A 16,575-nucleotide genomic window follows, 5' to 3' on the forward strand; every position below is an offset into this window, starting at 1 on the left:
TAATAAGGTGAAGGTAACGTACACATGTGCATATATTCGTTTTACAGTATACCAAGAACACACAAGCCACGAAGAAAGGGAGCAGGAAATATGTGTTATCATGAATAAGGTTTGAGATCCCAGTGCCCGAAAAGTAAAATAGGTTCATTTTAATATTGAGGCCAAGGAAAGATACATTGGTATTGATACAGCAGTAGTTGTTGCAACTACCTTTAGGGAAAACAAGTTGCTCTGTGGAATTTAGCATGATGATTATGCAGCCCGATCAGGCCTCATATGGGTTGGTTCAACAATGAACAAGCCTTAGTGAACAAATATCTTTATTGAAACATGATAATTCTAATGTATTAGTAAAACTATTTTCCCTTGTAGTATCATCATGATATAGTATCACTTGTATATTATTTTATGAGATTACACAAATATTTCCATTGTAGTATAATTTCAATTGTGAAAGTTGTCAAAGTTGTAAACATCATCTATTATGTAATAATGCAATCTTGGACATTTAGAAAACTGAAATTCATAGGGTGTGTTTACATTCAGATGCTTTCAAATACATCACTGGTGTACTGTCTTTAATTGTATATTGTAAAGAATAGAACATAGTCAAAATGGTATGGGTGTCCAAATTTAGTATAGCGGCAGGTTTAACCTTAACTTCAGGTTGGGACAGTCAGTATTGGGTAAATTTTTAGAAATGCACACCTCCTATGCAATATAGCAGTAGAAAATTAATTATTAATTTTGTAAATTATAATATATCAACATATGTGATTTTCTTGGCAGAAATCAATAACAAAAAAGTTGCTAAAACCAATTTATTAGCAAACGAAGTCACGGTGGTTGAATGATATGCTATGTTTTGATAGATGCTGAGGTCGAAGAAATGAAAGGATGATAAATTCGTCTATTCTGACATAACATAACATAACCTACCTAACCTAACTAATCTACATAACCTAACCTATATTTAATAATTTGGTACCTCAAATTCTAAAGATCATCCAGGTTGTCATTGTCATAGATGCTGATGATCTGATTATTATTGTACCTCAGGTAATTAATAGATGATGGCAGAACCCCGTGTTCTCTCAAAAAGTCTAAGGAAGCCCTATTGTCTTTGTAACATCATTTATTAACATCACCTGGCATTGGAGAACACTCAGTCCACAATGTGAAAGCCATCATCTAACTGATATTGACTGAACTGGACAGATGACAACATGGCGTCTGGACTGTATCTTAGCAGCTTCATTCGTTAGTAGATTTGCTTGTAGCAAGGTTTTGGTAAATGTTCAGTTGTTTACATGGATGCAATATAGCATTAGAAAATTAATGATTAATTTTGTAGATTATAATATATCAATATAATGTGCAATTTTCTTGGTGGAAATAAGAAACAAAAAAGTTGCTAAAACAGATTTAGTAAGTAACGAAGTCGCGCTGGACAAATGGTACGCCATGTTTGTTATGATAGATGCCAATGTCGAAGAAATGAAATGATGATAAATTCATCTAACCTAACCTAACCTAATGTGTATTTAGTAAATCAGTACCTGTAATTTAAGGTCATCCAGATCGTCGTTGTCGTCGTCGTCATCAAGGATGTTGGCAGCCTGTTCAATCACTCTTTCTGATTGCAAGGTATATAGGTTTTTCATAGCTTGAAGGAATGCATAGATTTTAACTCCATAGCATTCCTTCACGAATATATACCTTGCGAGGTACTGGCGGAAATACCGAGGGTGTACACAAGGCCTCAACTGAACCGGGCAGACAACACTTGACAAACAACAAGATGGCGTCCTGATCCTATGCTAGCAACTTCGTTCGTTAGTATATTTGCTTGTAGCAAGGTATTTTTTATTTTTATTTTCGCCAAGAAAATCGCATATTACGTTCATGTATTATAATTTACAAAATTGATATTTAATTTTCTAATGCTATGTTGCATCCATGTACACAACTGAACAAGTACCAAGGTTTTTGTTATTTATTTCCACCAAGAAAATCGCATATTATGTTCATGTATTATAATTTACAAAATTAATATTTAATTTTCTAATGCTATATTGCATAAATGTGCACAACTAAAATAATACCCAATATTGTAGGGGTTGCAACAATATAGAATGAATGATAATGATAGTTCATATTATTTAAAGTGACAAATTTCACTACATAGCAACAGTTTTTGCCAAACATATGTATATGTATGTGTGTGTATGTATTTATTTATGTATGTGTGTGTATGTGATTCACTATAGTCATGGATCACGGGTTTGAACTCATGATCAACAGTTATTAACTTCCCGGATGAGAGCTCAGAGCTCGTATGACTGATCTATGGTAATACTGTGACCTTACACGCACACACACCCCCAACTCCATGCCCACGAGAGTTGGAGTAACACCCTGCAGTGCAGTGATACAGAAATTATTTCAACCCTGGGCGGGAGTTGAACCCAGACCGCCATAATGGCAGGCGAGAACTCAACCACAGCACCTTGAGGTGTGTATGTTTGTATATATATATATACAATCGAACCTTGAAAGCCCGGACCCCGAATGCCCGGACCCTCGTATGACCGGTCGAAATGAACAAAGGGCGGACTTTTCAAGCAAAGTTCCCTATTTGTCCGGTAGGTGGCAGCGACGGCCGTACACGTGTACTCAAACCCGGCCCAGTCAAGCCGCCACCAGGGCTGCCGTTTCGTAGAATTTTGTACCAAAACGTAGTAAAATAGCAGCATGTGGCAACTGCACAAGAACATGAGGAAATTTTTCTACATATCAGCGGACTGTTAAAACCATTCAGAAACTCAAACTTTTGTTTAAAAATCATAGAACTAGTTATCAAATAATAAATGGTACATCAAAATATGAATTTTATTGGTAATTGTGTTACTTATAAAATATTATACCCCAAAAGATACGTTTTTACTGTGTAGAAAAAATTCTACGCTAAAGTTTCAGCTTTCTTTTAGCGATAATAATATAAAAAAATAATGATTTTTATATTTTACTGAATATGTTAGGGCATGGGGGCATTATATACATTCAAGAATAAAAAAACTAAAACCAACATTTTGTCAAAGTTTGACAAGTATATCTTGCTATGAAAGTCTGCACACGCCCGAGAAAAATGTATGCCCCGGTATGGCAACACTCCCATTGTACACGGCAGTGTAGAAAACACGGCAACCCTGGCCGCCACCACTGTCCTGCGTGCATACCTTCCGATATTTACAGTGTACGTAATAAAAATAGAGTACAGTACACTGTATATACAGTACATTTACATGCCTGTATTACAGTTATTATTACAGAATTATTAGTATTATAGCATTATTATTACAGTATTGTTATTATTACAGCGTTTGAGTATTATTCTTATGTGTTTGTATGCCATATCATACATTACCTAATCATATACCGCTATGAATATCTAGGGGTGTTAGGGAGATATTTTCGATGACCGGACTTTTGGCATGACCGGACCACCCTTCCCCCCAATTATTCCGGGCTTTCGAGGTTCGACTGTATATATATACACGAGGCCTGTTAAAAAAATATGAGGACTGACGTCATAAAGCAAAATGTACTTTGTTTAGAACTTACAGATTTGGGTCCCCTTCAAAGTACTCTTCTCCTCCCCAATGCACGCACTTATCCCAACGGTGTTTCCACTTGTTGAAACAGTCCTGGTATGCTTCTTTTGTAGTGTCCTTCAGGTCCTTCGTCGCATTTGCCTTAATCTCGGGAATCTTCTCAAATCTTCTTCATTTCAAGGATCTTTTAAGTTTGGGGAACAAGAAAAATTGCAAGGAGCAAGGTCAGGTGAGTAGGGGGGTGGGGAAGAACAGTGATTGAGTGTGTGGCCAAAAACACACAAGTTCTGAGGGCTGAATAGGTTGGAGCGTTGTTGTGATGGAAAAACCAGTCACCACTCCTCCACATTTCTGGCCTTTTGCATTGGATGGCATCCCACAAATGTTTCACAATTTCAGTGTAGTAACTCTGGTTCACTGTGGAGCCTTTGGGGAGGTACTCGTGGTGAACAACATCCTTAGCATCGAAGAAAACGGTCAACATCACCTTGACCTTGGATCGAACTTGGCAAGCTTTTTTGGGTCTGGGGATGTTTCACTCATCCACTGGGATAATTGGACATTCGTTTCAATGTCAAAACCATAAACCCACAATTCATCACCTGTTATGATCCTGGATAAGAAGTTTTCATCTTCTTCAGAATGATGAAGCAGTTCCAGACAAACCTAGACGTGATGGGCTTTTTGTTCGTCCGTCATCAGGCGTGGCACAAATTTTGCCGCAACGCAGTGCATCTTCAATCTTTTTGTCAAAATCTCATAACAAGATCCAACTGATATCCTACACTCTTCAAGCTCCCTGACAGTCAGATGTTGATTTGCCCGCACCAGGGTGTTGATTTTGTTGATGTGTGTGTCGTCGGTTGACATGGAAGGATGTCCAGGACTCTCATCATCTTCAATGGACTGTCGACCATCCTTAAAACACTCATGCCACTTGAAACATGCTGTACACTTCATAGCAACATCACTGTAAGCTGTGTTAAGCATAGCAAAAGTTTCAGTCACAGATTTTCCAAGTTTAACACAAAATTTGACAGCAAGTCGTTGCTCCTTCACGTCATTCATTCTGAAATCCACCAAACGAAAAGAAAAAAACTTAATAAAAACTGAGTAGCTAATATCCAAATAAAGATATCTGCAATCAGGAAACGGTGTTGTAATCAGCTGATCTTTGTGAACCTAGTGACACCAAGCGGATTCCCCTGGAACCAACTAGATCCGTGCAATTCAAACAGTCCGCGTATTTTTTTCAACCGACCTCGTGTGTGTGTGTGTACGATATGCCAAAGAACACTGTAAAAGAGCAGCAGAAAGACACTTTGGACCACCGCCTTTTATGAAAATAAAACCACCCTTGGAAAAGGAAAAATGTATACAGGGGTCCCTCAAATAACGCGGATTCAATCATACGCGGATTTTATTTCAAAACCATCTCAAATGTAGAGAACCGTTTTAAAATTCGCGCTGAGTTGGGCACGCATACGCACACACGTGGCAACATCGCAAACAATTTTACCGCCCTAACCTGTTGAAGTGTAATGTTTCTTTCGTTTGGAACACAACTAATAAGTCTGATAATGACTGTGCTTGTCATGTCTTAATTTCTCTTATGAGGTTCTTGTTACTGGCGGTGGTGGTTTGGAAGATCAAAAACAGACATATACATGCTTAGACACGTGTAGACACGCACACGTAGACACGTGTTAGACAACCAGTGTATGTTGTGAATGCGCGTGCGTGTACACACAAATACGAACACAGACACTCGCACATACATGCTTACTTGTACATGTTAACACAGACGCATACACGCACACACAAGGAAAATAGAAACTGATGAGGACTGTGAAGCACTGCAAGAAGACCTAAATAGGGTATGGAACTGGAGTCAGAAATGGGAAGTGGACTTTAATACTAAGAAGTGTAGCATAATGGAGTTTGGAAAAAGCAAAAACAGAATATCAGGAAAATATACAATTGGAACCAAAGAAGTAAAGAAAGTAGGATCCGAAAAAGATTTGGGAGTAATTATCACGAACGACTTGTCCTATGATATACAGATTAACAAAATTGTCGGGGAGACTTACAACTTGCTAAGATCAATAAAAGTGGCGTTTACATACTTGGACGAAGACATGATGAAAAAAATATTGGTTACATTGATAAGGCCTAGATTAGAGTATGCAGCGACATTGTGGTCCCCCAGTACCAAAAAGAATATAAAGAAAATAGAAAGAATCCAAAGAGCAGCTACAAAAATGGCACCTGCACTTGCAAACCTATCATACGAAGAGAGATTGGCTAAACTGGAGTTACCGACACTGGAGCAAAGAAGAGAGAGAGGTGACCTATTGACCATCTACAGAATCATGAAAGGCACAGAGGTACTCGATAGTGAGAACTTACTTAACTGGGACAAAAGAAACACAAGAGGACATGGAAAGAAAATAAAAAAACATAGCTATAGAAGAGAACTGAAGAAAAACAGTTTTCCTCATAGAGTTTTGGACACTTGGAACAAACTGGACAATGAAATAGTATGCGCAAAAACCATTCATGAGTTTAAAAACAAACTAGACACTGCAAGATACAAAGGCGGGACAACACGAGCATAGCTCCCCTTCCCGCAAAATACAACTAGGTAAATACAACTAGGTAAAAATACACACACACACACACGCCACATACACACACATATACATACGCCACACACACACACAATGTGTATACGCCACATACACACACATGTATATACGCCACATACACACACATGTATATATGCCACATACACATATGCATATACGCCACATACACATGTATATACGCACAAACACATGCATACACCACAATCGCCACATACATACACCACATACACGTGCACGCAGACACACACACACACACACACACACTCACACACGCATGCACGCACTCACACACATACACATCATGAAGGCACAGAGATACTTGATAGAGAAGAATTACTAAACTGGGACAAGAGAAACACAAGAGGACATGGAAGGAAATTAAGAAAACATAGCTATAGAAGAGAACTGAAGAAAAACAGTTTTCCACATAGAGTTTTAGACACTTGGAACAAACTGGATAATGAAATAGTAAGCGCAAAAACCATTCACGAGTTTAAAAGCAAACTAGACACTGAGAGATACAATGGCGGGACAACACGAGCATAGCTCCCCTTCCCGCAAAATACAACTAGGTAAATACTAGTAAATACAAGTGATTTCATAATGTAAACAATGCGTCCAATACGTGTTGTCCTTGCTTCTTATGTTTTTGTGTTCAGTGGTTGGGTATATGGTGAATGTGTTCTTGTATGAGAATGACTTCTTTTTCTTCTTAGAAATTTCTTTCAAATATTAGGGTGCGTCTTCCAAGATGCAGCGTCTTGCAAGCCGTAAAATACGGTAGTTATCAAGTCTCCTCTCTTCTATGCTCTAATGTCTGTAGCTCAAATTTTGCTAGTCTCTCTTCATATGATAGTTCTGAGATTGTTGGTGCCAATTTCGTAATTGCTCTTTGTATTCTAGTTTTGTTATACATTTTTTTTGTACTTGGTGAACACGTCGTCACTGCATACTCCAATCTTGGTCTTATCAAAGTGACAGTATTTTCTTCATTTCTTTTCCAGGTATGTAAATACCACTTTGTTTTTATTAAATTATAAGTTTCTCCAAATTTAAAAAAAAAAATTATATGTTTCTCGGGGGACATATTATTCATAATAATGACTCCCAGGTCCTTCTCATTTTCTACTTTTTTTAATTTCTTCTTTCCCAATTTATATGGTCTCTATTTTTTTTTTTTTTTTTTTTTTCTTTCTTTTTCCAAATTCCATTATACTATACTTCTTATATTGAATTCCATCTCCCACTTTCTACTTCATTCCCATACTATATTGAGATCACTCTGTAGCGACTCACTATCTTGTACAGTGTTCACTTTTTTCAACAATTTTGCATCGTCCGCAAAGAAGCTCATATTACTTTCAATTCCTTCATCCATATCATTAATATATATAGCAAACATTATTGGAGCCAGAACTGTTCCCTGTGGAACTCCACTAATCACTTCATCCCAATAAGAGTATTTGTCTCTTATCACCACTCTCATTTATCTTTCATGCAAGAAGTCTTCCATCCACTTCAGCAGTTTGCCCTGTATTCCTCCTGCAGTTTTTAATTTCTTTAGCAATTTTTTGTGTGGCTCCTTATCAAAAGCTTTTTTCAGTCTAGAAATGCACAATCAGTATTACATCTATTAGCCTTGAATAGAAACACATTAAGTTTGTGACGCATGATCGTCCTTGTCTGAATCCAAATTGCCTTGGATTTAGTATGTTGTTTTTTTCCAGATACCTTACCCATCTAGATTTGATGATTCTTTAGCAAATTTTAGCTATCGTACTTGTAAGAGAGACCGGTCTATAGTTTGTGGGGTCTTCCTTGTTTCCCCCTTTATATATTGGTACTATATTTGCTCTTTTCCAATTTCTGGAACATTTCCTTTGTTCAATGAACTGTTTATTAGACTATGTATTTTGTCTGTTAGTTCATTCCTGCATTCTCTCAAAATCCAGTTTGCCATTTCATCTGGTCCATGCGATTTTTTGACATCGAGATTACTCAAGTGATTCATTATTTCATTCCTTGTCACTTCTATCTCTTTCATAGGGGGGACTTTCTCCCACTCAATATCTCTAGGTTGTATGTTCTCCCTCGTAACCACCAATTTAAAATGCTCATAATTTCTGCCATTTCTATTTCCTCTGTGTATTCAACTCCTTCTTGCCGTAGTTTCTCTAATTCTTGTTTTTTTTTCAGTTGTTTACAAATCTGTAAAATAGTTTTGGTTGATCTTTACATTTTTCTATGACATCTTTTTCATACTTTCTCTTTTCTGCTCTGCACACTTGTACATATTCATTTCTATAACTAGTATATATTTTCTATTTTTCAGGTCTTTTGGCTTTTTTCCATTTTATCTAAGCTTTGTCCCTTTTGTCTTTTAACTCCCTTCATCTTTTGTTGTACCAACACTTTACATATCCTTTTTCTTGTTTTTGTCTTGGAACATACTTTTCCACTCCTTTTTTTATAAATTTTTGTCAAAATATTCCATTTCTCTTCTATTGTTTCCTCCTTGTGTATCCTTTCCCAGTCTCCTTTTTGAAAAAATTCTCTTATTATATAAAAGAAAAGAAAAAATCCATACATCCATCCTCCCTTTCTATATTGTTAATTTTTTTTCTATGTATTTTTCCTCATTGAGTTCCAGTTCAACCAATATGTAGTCACTTTTATTTATAAGCTGCTTATATTCAATCTTGTCCACTATTTCAGGTTCTGATGTGATTATTAGGTCCAGTCTCGATGGTTTTTCCTCATTTCTATACCTAGTACAGTAAAACCCCAATTATCCGAAAGCTGATTATCCGAAAAACGGGATTATCCGAAATTTATTTGGATAATGCAATTAAAATTAAAAAAAATTCTATACTAAAAACATCAAAAACATGAAAATAAATAAAAGTAACTACATATGTACTATATTAACACATTTGAAATTGATAAGAACAGTTAAAATGAATACATTTTAAGTGTACTACTTTGTTTAGCATAGCGTGTGTTTATATCGTCAGTCGGCGGCAGTCGCGTCACAGAGTTCACACTGGGCAGTCGCGTTCTACCTGTGCTCCGACCTCACTTCTTTCTACATCACCATGCCGAAAGAAACCAGGAAAAGGAAGAAAGTCGTCCTTACCATACAGCAGAAGCTGGAGATATTGGACAAGCTGAAGGCGGGTTAATCGGGAACATCCGTCGCCCACGAATATGGCATTGGGAATGCTACTGTTACGGACATCAAAAAGGCAGGGCCACAGTTAAGGCAGTTCACTCAGAAGCATTTCCCAGCTGTCTTCCACCACAAGAACAAAGATTCAGGACCGAGGACCATGAAGCTGGGTAAATACCAAAACCTAGACGAGGCATTATTCAAGTGGCAGCAACAGCACGCATCTTCCAGATTGCCAGTGCAGGGTGTAGATCTACAGTCTGCGGCGGAAACCCTGGCAAACGATTTAGGTATTAATGACTTCAGAGCTTCTTCTGGGTGGCTCGTTAGGTTCAGAAAGCGTCATCTTTTAGTAAACAAGAGGGTCTGTGGAGAGACTGCTAGTGCTGCTATCGATGTTGTGGAGCCTTTCATTAACGATTTTTGGAAATTAGTGAGTGACGAAGGACTGCTACCCCATCAACTCTACAATTTTGACGAGACCGGACTATTCTGGAAGGCACTGCCCAACAACACACAGGCAAGCACAGCTGTTAAGGACGCGCCAGGAAGGAAGCTGGACAAGGGCCGTATTTCTGTTTTGTTTGGCGCTAATGCTGACGGTACACACTGGGTTACACCAGTTGTGGTTGGGAAATCAAGGAGGCCCCGTGTGCTGAAGGACTGCATGGACCACCTGCCTGTCCACTGTTTTTCTTCAGCAAAGGCTTGGTTCACCTCTGGCATTTTCAAGGACGTGTTTCACAAGATCATTGTCCCTTCCATCACCAAGCACCAGATCACCGAACTGAAGACGACACCACACAACGTGAAGGCTTTAATCCTCCTCGACAATGCCCCTGCCCACCCTGCCAAGGAGGATTTAGTGTCACGAGACGGCAGGATCCGTTGCATGTTTTTGCCTGCCAACACCACCTCAATCATCCAGCCAATGGATCAGGGTGTCATACAAGCAGTAAAGATGCGCTACCGCCGGCACTTTATGCAGGAAATTCTGTGTGTAACGCTCAAGGGGGAAGAAGAAGGAGACGCTAGAGCCCAGAGGACAACAGCAATCTACAACCTTGAGAAAGCGTGGAAACAGGTGCCCCCTTCTACATTGGCCAATGCCTGGAATCCCCTGCTACGAGGCCATGAGGATATGCGAGAAGTGTTTGAAGGATTCGACCGGGAGGTGCGAGAGGTGAAGGAGGCCCTGGGTGATTACGAGACAGTTACAGAGGAGGACGTCCAGGAGTGGCTCACTGTGGATGAGGGGGACCCAGGTTACGCTCTCCAATCAACCAAAGAAATAGCTGAGGAAGTGATGCACGGCCATGACAACAATGATGATGACGACGACGACGATGATCCTTCTGATCCTTCCATGTCTTTGGCAACAGTCCGGTCCCACATCAAAGGAGTGCTTCAGTTTCTTGACCAGCGACTCAGGGACATTTCAAATAGCAATCAACTGTACCCGATGATGCGAACAGCACTGAGTGACGTCATCGAGAAACAGCTGTCTTGCACCAAACAGACTTCTATCACCTCGTTTTTTCGGCCAAGAACACCTTCGTCCACCCAGTCTTCTCGCCCTTCATCAAGTGCCTCATCCTCCTTGTCTACCTTTGATTTGGACAGTGAAGATGGAGCAATGGACGACCCTTCTTTCTGACTCCACCACCAGGAGGTGGGGAGTGGAAGGGTTGTGGAGTGATGGTGACGGAGGCAGGGAGTGGCAGAGTTGCTTTATTGTGTTCGTCAGGATAGTGGAAGATATATGTATGGAATAATTCTTGTTCTCTGTTACGTATAAGGTATGTACGTCAACGCGAAAAAAAAAAAATTGTAAAAATTGTGTTCCATCCACAACTTGAGACTGATGGAGAGAGAGAGGGGGGGGGAAGGCACAGGACACACACACACACACACAAAGTATGTCAACACGAAATATATTTCTGATAAATTTGGATTATCCGAAAAATCGGCTTATCCGAAAGAGGCTTCCCCCCTTTCGTTTCAGATAATCGGTGTTTTACTGTATTCTCTTGTATCCATTGCATCATTGTATGTTCTATAATCATATCAAGTAGTACATTTCCCCATAAGGTCATCTCCACCCTTCACTGTCATCTCTCACAGCAGATTTCTTTACAATTAAAGTCACCCATTACAACTATTCTTCCTCCCTCTTCCATTATCTTATTTAGTGTTATCCTTGTGTCTTCTAACATACTTTTGTGTTCTCTTCTCACAAGGCCATTTTAGGAGCCACATAATTTACTACAAACTTCCTGCTCTTTCCATCCCTGTCCTCCACTTTCATCATAATCATCTCAACTCTATTCTTTCCATGTGTGACATTCCTCACATTTATATCCTTCTTAGTCAGGAACATAACTCCACCCCTTGTTTTACCTCTCTGTTTCTAATCCAATAATTATATGCACCATGTCCTACAATGTTGGGTGGTAGTGGACCTTTCAATTTTGTCTCTACAATTCCCATTATATCTGGTTCTTTTTCCATCAGGTAGTCATTCAGTTTGTTCAAGCCTGTTATTAAGCCATCTATGTGTAAGACACTTCTAATTTTCTGCTACCTCCATCGTATTTTCTGTTTCCTTTCCGTTTTTCTCTGCTATGAACCATCTCACTTTCATATCCACTACTCTCTAATAGAATATCTCTTTTTCTGACTGTTCTTTTCTTGTTTTTTCCTCTTAGCTTCTAGTCTTTTTGTTTTCAACTCCTCTCTTTCCTCTTTAATAATTTTTCTTTTTATCCATACTTATTTATACTGTTCACTGTCAGCTAGTTTACCTGTTTTTGCTTAGATATTCTCTGCTGTCGTTTGTGACCTGAATTTGATCTTAATTGGTCTAGTCTTATCTATATTGTATTTCCCTAGTCTATATATTTCTTCAATTTCTTTCCCTGTTTCTTGTCCATCCTCTCGAACTACTTCTAATATCTTGTTTACCTTTTCCTTCTCATCCTTTACTCTTGTGGTCCTATTTGGATTATACTTCTCTTCCATCCCTAATATAATTATACGTTTCTTTTTGTTCACTAAGTCTCTTACTATATTCTCCTTTTCTCTCGTCACTTTAATAACTGTGTCCTTAGTTTGTTCTTTCATCTGTTGTCACTGTATCTCTAAATACAATGTTGTTGTTCTCTTGGATTTTTCTCCAACCATGTGCTTCCTTTGCTATGGACTCTTTATTCTCTTTATTATTATTCTTTAATTCCTCATTCTCATCTTTTACTTTTAACTGTCTTTTTAATTCTTCTATTTCTTTGGTTAGGTTTTGATTTCCCTTCTTTAGTTCTTCCAGTTTATCAACTCTTTGAGTAACCTGTGATAATTGGTCAAATCTAACCTCCCATTCTTCGTTCATTTTTTTTTTTTTTTTTTTTTTTTTTTTTTTTCTCTCTCCTCTAGATTTACTAGTCAGGGGAGGTTGTCACCTCCCTCATTAAATCCATAATAGCAGTTATCTTCTCTTTCCATTGAGCTGCTATTATCTATATTTCTGCTCTTGACACCTCTGCTTCCTTGTTCCTCGTGTGTGTATTCTGCCCCCTGTTTGTTTACACCTCTCCTAAGATCCGGGGCCCGTTCGTCCCCTTCCTCATTTCCTTCCATTTTCCCCAATAATCCCTCCTATTTCTTCACCTTCCCACTACACCACAAGCTTTACCCCTTCCCTTCTAATACAACAAGGTACTCCCTCGTTGAGGTCCATGAAAATTGCCCTTCTTTTCTGGAGTTCCAATCTTCACCGTGTATCCGACGTACGTGTGTGTGTGTATTTACCTAGTTATATCTTGCGGGAAGGGGAGCTATGCTCGTGGTGTCCCACCTTTGTATCTCGCAGTGTCTAGTTTACTTTTAAACTCATGAATGGTTTTTGCGCATACTATTTCATCATCCAGTTTGTTTTAAGTGTCCACTACTCTATGTGGAAAACTGTTTTTCTTCAATTCTCTTCTGTAGCTATGTTTTTTTATTTTCTTTCCATGCCCTCTTGTGTTTCTCTTGTCCCAGTTTAGTAAGTCCTCTCTATCGAGTATCTATGTGCCTTTCATGATTTTGTAGATGGTCAGTAGGTCACCTCTCTTCTTTGCTCCAGCGTTGGTAACTCCAGTTTAGCCAATCTCTCCTCATATGATAGGTTTGCAAGTGCAGGTGCCATTTTTGTTGCTGCTCTCTGGATTCTTTCTATTTTCTTTATATTCTTTTTGGTACTGGGTGACCACAATGTCGCCGCATACTCTAGTGTAGGCGTTATCAATGTAACCAATATATATATATTTTTTTTATCATGTCTTCGTCCAAGTATGCAAATGCCACTTTTATTGATCTTAGCAAGTTGTAAGTCTCCCGGACAATTTTGTTAATCTGTTTATCATAGGACAAGTCGTTTGTGATAATTACCCCCAAATCTTTTTCAGATCCTGCCTTCTTTACCTCCTTGGTTCCAATTGTATATTTTCCTGATATTCTGTTTTTGCTTTTTCCAAACTCCATTATGCTACACTTCTTAGTATTAAAGTCCACTTCCCATTTCTGACTCCAGTTCCATACCTTATTCAGGTTTTCCTGCAGTACTTCACAGTCCTTATCAGTTTCTACTTTCCTTAATAGTTTGGTGTCGTCTGCAAAGAAGCTCATGTAACATTTCACATCCTCGTCCATGTCATTCACATAAATAGCAAACATTATTGGTGCCAATACAGATCCTTGCAGTACTCTACTGATCACCTCTTTCCAATCTGAATATTTTTCTCTGAGCACTACTCTCATCTTTCTACCAGTCAGGAAGTCCTCCATCCATTTTAGTAGGTTCCCTTGTATTCCTCCTATGTGTTCTAGTTTTTTGTAATTTTCTGTGTGGTACTTTGTCAAAAGCTTTTTGCAAGTCTAGGAATGCACAATCAGCCCATCCATTTCTTTCTTGCACTATGTCTATTAGTCTTGAGTAGAAACATATTAAGTTTGTGTTACATGATCTTCCTTGTCTGAACCCAAATTGTCCTGGGTTTATTATGTTGTTGTCTTCCAGATGTTTTACCCATCTATTCTTGATGATTTTCTCACAAATTTTGGCTATAGTGCTTGTTAGTGATACTGGTTGGTGGGTTCTTCCTTATTTCCTTCTTTATATATTGGTACAGTGTTAGCATTTTTCCAGTCTTTAGGTCTCTTTCCTTCTTTGAGTGAGCTATTTATTATGTTGTGTATTTTGTCCGTTAGTTCTTCTTTGCATTCCTTTAGAATCCAATTTGCAATACCATCCGGGCCATGTGATTTTCTGACGTCAAATTTTGATAGGTGTTCTGATATTTCTTTTTGTGTTATTGTAAACTCACTCATGTGGAGATTGCTTATAATTATTATCTTCATCCCAATTTTGTATTTTCTCTCTGGTGAAGACGGATTTAAAGTGATTGTTCATGACTTTGGCCATTTCTAATTCTTCTGTGTATTCTATATTTCCTTGGCGTAGTTTCACCATTTCCTGTTTGTTCGATAGAATAGTTTGGGTTGATGTTTGCATTTATCTATGATATCCTTTTCATGGTTCCTTTTCTCCTCTCTTCTCACATTAACATACTCATTTCTATAGTTGATATAAATTTGCCATTTACAAGGTTTTTTATCTTTAATCCACCTTTTCCAAGCTTTGTCCCTTCAGTCTTTTGCCTCTGCATCTTTTGTTGAACCAATATTTGATGTACTCTCTCGCTTTTGTCTTGGTACATGCCTGTTTACCCCTTCATTGTAATTTTCCATCAAGATATTCCATTTCTCATCCACTTTTGTCTCTTCCATATAGAATTTATCCCAGTTCGCATTCCGGAAGAATATCTTTAGTTCTGCAAAGCCCATTTTGTTGTACATCAATCTTCCTTTCCTATGCTTTTCATTTCTCTCCATGTCTATTTTTTCCTTTAGTACAGTTTCGATGAGTATATGGTCACTCTTTCCAATTGGTGTCTTGTAATGGATTTTGTCCACAATTTCAGGTTCTGTTGTAAATATTAAATCTAGTTTTGATGGCTCTTCATTGCTTCTGTATCTGGTGTTTTCGCTGACCCATTGGGTCATTGTTTATTCCATGGTCATGTCCAGCAGTACATTACCCCACAAGTCGTCTCCTCCTTGCACTGTCATGTTATCCCAACAAATTTCTTTACAATTGAAGTCCCCCATGATTACCAGATTACCCCTGCCCATTAGTATCTCATTTAGTGATTTCTTTGTATCTTCTAGCATTTTTGTATGTTCGTTCTCTTTCCAAGCGTTTGTTTTTGGGGGCACATAGGTCACCACAAACTTTCTACTTTTCATATTCTTGCCTTCGACTTTTATCATGATCAGTTCAACATTACCTTTGCCCTTGGCAATTTTTGTCATGTTTAAGTCTTTCGTGGCCAAGAACATGATTCCTCCTCCCAGTTTCTTGTCCCTGTTTTTTATCCAGTAATTATATAGTCCTTGTCCAATATCGATGGATGGTATTTCACCTCTTAGTTTAGTCTCTACAATTCCCATTATGTCTGGTTTTTCTTCTTGCAGGTAATCATTGAGTTCGTTCAGACCTGAAATTAATCTGTCAATGTTAGTGTAGGCCACTTTTAATTTTCTTCTTCCTCCATTGTGTGTGTGTGTGTATATATATATATATATATATATATATATATATATATATATTCAATATATTTATATATTTATCAGACCCCACCCAACATTTAATTTTACATTGACATGAATAGGTACAATAGCCCAGCATTTGCTGAACACAACCATGATTCACGAAAGCATGATTTGAATAGCCTTCTGGGTCCTGTTGTGTGCCAGTGTCTGGAGAGATTCTGGGAACCTAACCTATTTTTTCCCATAAGACCTGTTATTCACCCATCACAAATTTTCTCCTTCATGGCAGCTAAACAATCTAATACTCATGTTTGGTGAGGTCTGACTTGTATTTTACAGGACGAGAGCTATGCTTGTAGTGACCCGTTTTCATATCTCTCTGCATCCATTTTGTTCTTAAAATCTTGTATAGTTTTGGCACTCACTGTTTCTGCAATATCAGAGAAATTGGGACAGAATTTTTTGTAGTAACCTACCGTTCGTAGGAATCATCTCT

At 38.3% G+C, this 16,575-nt stretch overlaps 1 protein-coding gene across 4 annotated transcripts in view; it reads left to right on the plus strand.

Moving 5' to 3' along the window:
• Window positions 1–16,575, plus strand: part of ClC-c (chloride channel protein 3) — a 350,410-nt gene that overhangs the window by 166 nt on the left and 333,669 nt on the right. Inside the window, exon 1 of one of the 4 annotated variants that reach the window (XM_076213816.1) lies at window positions 78–109. The exons of the other annotated variants lie outside the window; for them this stretch is intronic. The gene's annotated coding sequence lies outside the window, so the exon portion shown is untranslated. Of the gene's footprint in view, window positions 1–77; window positions 110–16,575 lie in introns of those variants that run through there. 4 annotated transcript variants of the gene reach the window in all.

The sequence above is a fragment of the Oratosquilla oratoria genome, chromosome 32, assembly GCF_046742065.1.
Source record: "Oratosquilla oratoria isolate Oo_2021 chromosome 32, ASM4674206v1, whole genome shotgun sequence".
In the NCBI taxonomy this organism is placed as follows: Eukaryota; Metazoa; Arthropoda; class Malacostraca; order Stomatopoda; family Squillidae; genus Oratosquilla; species Oratosquilla oratoria.